Consider the following 4938-nt stretch of genomic DNA (forward strand, 5'->3'; position numbering starts at 1 on the left):
TTTGATGTCCTATCTGCATCTGAAACTCCATGTGTCTAAGACAGGCTCCTAGTCTTTGCACCCCACCTGTTCCCTGTTCCCTGCTTTTCTTTCCCTTTCTCAAGTATAGTGCTCTCCACCTACTTTTCCAAGAATCAAAAATTTGAGGAGCCTGTTACCAGCAAGTTTTCCCAGAAAGTGATTACATTTAGAGACCCTCACATGGGAAGCAGGCGCTGTGCTGTTGCTAGTTGGGCATTGTTCTGTTTTTGGGACCATATTCACTGATTCACATGCATATGCCCACCCTTAGCTTATTGTAGCCTCAAGTGAGAGTAAGTATGTGAGATGGAGCCCTCCAAAGATCCAACTGTCATAGCCAGAAATTTCATATTGCCTCAAATAGTGTAATTTTTAAGAGAGGCCATTTGTACATTTAGCAGTAATTTATAAAGTAATGAGAGAGATCAAGGGAATGAAAAACTGACCACTCTCCCTCCCAACTGGCCACAGTAGTGGCGCCCTTAAAAGCTGCCTGATGCACAGATGTTGGACCACTATATGACCATGCTCTGTTACTTCTTTCCTGCAGTAGGTTAAAATACTGTAATGCAGGGGTGGGAAACTTTTGCCCATCCAGATGTTTTGGACTACATAACCCAGTGATGGCGAACCTATGGCACGCATGCCAGAGGTGACACTCAGAGCCCTCTCTGTGGGCACAAGTGCCATTGCCCCAGCACAGAGTTTGCCAGAGTTTGTTACTAGAAAGCCAGAGGGACATGGCACTTTGCAATAAATAAGTGGGTTTTGGGTTGCAGTTTGGGCACTCGGCCTCTAAAAGGTTCACCATCACTGACATAACCTATAACTCCTTACTGTTGGTCATGTTGACTGGGGCTTCTGTGAACTGATGTCTGAAATATTTGGAGAGCTGTAATGTGCTCTGTGCAGAGCTGCCATTGAAAAGGGTCTAGAAAGTCATCTGACTCAATGTAAACAGCACAGTTGTGAACAGGGTTGGTTGATGTTCTTGTCACACACAATATTTTGTGATTTAAACTGACAGTCAGATTCTGGATCCAGTTGACTACTAAAACTCTCAGTGGCTTTGGAACAGGTTACCTGAAGGTCTGCTTCTTGAGATATATATTTGCTGCCCTCTAAGATCTACATTAAAGGCCATTCTCGGTGTGCCCACATCCAGTGAGGTGAGGTGAGGTAAGGTGGGTGGCTATTCAGGGAAGGGCCTGTTCTGTAGTGGCACCTTGGTTATGGCATATCCTCCACACAGACACACACCTGGTGCTTGCATGCCAGTCTTTTGAGCACAGATCAAGATGTTTTCTTTCCCTCCAAGTTTTCCAGTTCTTGAAATACACACTTTAGTAATTTTAAAACCTTGAGCAGAATGGATGCTGTTGTGAGATTGTATTAATTTCTTTTTAAAGTGTGTGTGTGTGTGTGTGTATAAATGGATTACTCCCCCCCCCACACACACTTATATATTGTAAAGAGAACTTTATAGACTGCTGAGGGAGAATATGAATGGATGACAATGAATGCTCCATGCTAAATGTCAAGCTATAATCCTCTTAAATATGGAAAGTACATGGCTTAAATTTTACTAGTATGGGAAAGCTACTAACTGATCACATCACCTCATTTCTGCCTTGTGACACTGACGTATCATGGGAAGCAACCCTCCTTATGCTGGGATGCAGCTGTTGCTGCTGACTGCTTATAAGCTGCCTGCCAGCACTGAAGACAGAGCCTGATGGAGAGCTGCTTGGGTTGGGGTCTATGTGGCAACAGCCATTGGGCACAACTGAGTGATCAAATATAATGAGCTCAGCCAGAGGACTCTTTGCATTCCATAGTTGATGGGTGAGGCTGGGCAGCCTGTGTGCTTTTACTGGATCTGAGCCCGTTGCTCTGGTCCAGCATGGATGACCTGTGCTCAGAAACTACAAATTGCCCTACTGGACTTTGTTGCAAATTTGCAGTCAATTTATTTTGTGAGTGTGTGCATGCAAGTGTGCAGATCTACATACACCTCTATCACAGGCCTCCCTTGCATTACCTTTGTTGTATTATATGTGAAGCCAGGGGTGGGATGGCCACCAAAGATGGAGATCAGGATACAGTTTAAAGGAGCAATTTTTAAAAAAGTTGTCACTCCAGCATAGGGTTTGTGGCTTCATGGTTATAGAATACAACCCATTGTGTATGATAAGTTGTTCACTTGTGGACATAGGACTAGATAAGCATCCTTTCCGTTAGATGTTTCAAGTGGTGAACTGGACCTTTGGCTTTCAGTAATCCATATGACATAGTACTGCAGTAAAATTGAGACAAGACTAATCTAAGAAGTCTTGTTGTTTTGAGCAACTTTTGGGTGGGCAGTTGTATTCGAGCTCCATTGGCGCAGAAGATGTTCATTGGAAGAAAGTAAATGTACTGACCTTCTGTTCAGGCTTCTGGTTTTCTCTTCTTGCAGCTTAAAATATGTATGCAGATAAGAACTCTCTCTCTCTCTGTAATGTGTTTGTGTCAGGTTTAAACATATATAAACATTGTTTGTGTGCATATACGTATATACATGTATGCACACTCATATATGAATATGAGAATGAGAAACCGGTCACTTTATCCATCACCTATATCCATGGTCCTATGTAGAATCATAGAATCGTAGAGTTGGAAGAGACCGCAAGGGCCATCCAGTCCAACCCCAGTCTGCCATGCAGGAACTCTCAATCAAAGCATCCCTGACAGATGGCCATCCAGACTCTGCTTAAAGACCTCCAAAGAAGGAGACTCCACTACACTCCGAGGGAGTTTGTTCCACTGTCGGACAGCCCTTACTGTCCGGATGTTCCTCCTAATGTTGTGGTGGAATCTCTTTTCCTGCAGCTTGCATCCATTGCTCTGGGTACTGTTCTCTGGACCAGCAGAAAACAAGCTTGCTCCCTCCTCAATATGACATCCCTTCAAATATTTAAACAGGGCTATCATATCACCTCTTAACCCTCTCTTCTCCAGGCTAAACATCCCCAACTCCCTAAGTCGTTCCTCATAGGACATGGTTTCCAGAGCCTTCACCATTTAATCACCCTCCTTTGGACACGCTCCAGTTTCTCAATGCCCTTTTTGAATTGTGATGCCCAGAACTGGACACAATATTCCAGGTGGAGCCTGACCAAAGCAGAATATAGTGGCACTATTACTTCTCTTGATCTAGACACTATACTTTTATTGATGCAGCCTAACATTGCATTGGTCTTTTTGGCTGCCACATTGCACTGTAGGTGATGACTTGCTATTGCAAGTAAGGTGAATGAAGTCACCATCTGCCAGCTGTTGTGGAAGAAGCCCACAAGGGACGATCACATGTATTTCCATTAGATAAATACAGCATTTTATTCTTAGGCTAGTTTTTGTAGCAGTGGGAATAAAACTGCTTCATCATTTAAATGGTTTTGGGCATGCATGAGAGTGAGAAAACAGAAGGAGATAGAATATAAGATTGCAAGCTTCTTTTCTTGTGGGAATTCAAACTGTTGCCTCCACAGACATTTAGCAGATGAAATTTTCTTGGCATGAAGGTGGAGTGAAAAAGTTTCACACAGGTTAAATGTATGAATCTGTATGGGTGTCTGGCCAGGCAAAGTGGGCAAACCTGGTGGGTAGGCAAGTGCTCTGAGAGAGCCAGTGTGGTGTAGAGGTTTGAACGTCCGAGTGTGACCCTGGGGACCAGGGTTCATTTCCCATCTCAACCATGGAAACCCACTGGATGACTTTGGGTGAGTCAAACACTCTCAGCCCCAGAAAACCCCATGGTAGATTTACATTAGGGTCACCATAACAATGTGAAGGCACACAATAGCAACACAAAACCAAAGGTTTTGCTGTAACTTCAGAAAAGACTATTTTGCTGATGTTTGCTGCTTTTTAAGAGCTTCTGTGTTTGAGCAATAGAGAGCAAAGGCAATTTCTGAAAAAATGGATATGGAGCAATGAATATTATGCCCAGGACAGAATGTAGTGATTCAATACATTTTGAACAATGTTTTTGATCTAATGAGCATAATGGTTTTATTTTTGTAATGGCATCATTTGTGTTTCATATAAGTTTACAGAATCCAATGTTCTTGGTTGCAGTGTGGCTGATTTTAACTCAGTGAGCAAAACTAGCATAGGAAGGAGACCTGGTTGTTAAAACAAGGGCTCATCCATGGCCGCCCACTAAGCAGTAGTGTAACTACAGGCCTTTTCACACCACACAATTTTAGTACTATGATTCCACTTTAACTACTATGGCTGCATCCTGTGGAATCCTTGGTTTATAGTTTGGTGAGAAACTAGAGCGTTTTGTGAGAATTTTAAATGTCCATCCCTAAACTGCAAATCCCAAGCTTTCATAGGATGCTGCCATGGAAATTAAAGTGGAATATAGTCAAGGGATGGCTTGCTAAGGACATAAATGGTCACAGATGCTCATTACATTTTTTTAAAGTTTTCAAATATGTTTTAAAATTCAGCGATTCCTGTCTTATGCAGGTGGAAGTTCCTATGGAAAGAGCTGCACATTTTTGTGGAGCATGTGCAATGTCCCTTGCAACTCTATGTTGAACTCTTCCAACTCTATGATTCTATTCTATGAAAAGTCTGGTAGCATGAGCTTTCATAGACTTCACTCTGCTTCCTCAGATGCATATTCAGGGTCAGCAAAGTGAATGGCTTTTCATTTCTCTTGTCAAGATGGGTGAGGATGTTAATGCATATGTTTAGTGGATTTCCTTTCCTTTCCTTTCCTTTTTTTGTTGGAAAAGTTTTTGTTGTTGTTGCTCTAACTTACCTGGGATGTAGAAACTGCTGTAAAGCAATGAATGGGGTATGTGAGGGAGGAGATAACTTGTTGCATAGTGTTTCTCTGTTTTCTTTCCTTTGTTCTCA

This window comes from Sceloporus undulatus, chromosome 9 (genome assembly GCF_019175285.1).
Source record: "Sceloporus undulatus isolate JIND9_A2432 ecotype Alabama chromosome 9, SceUnd_v1.1, whole genome shotgun sequence".
Classification (NCBI taxonomy): domain Eukaryota; kingdom Metazoa; phylum Chordata; class Lepidosauria; order Squamata; family Phrynosomatidae; genus Sceloporus; species Sceloporus undulatus.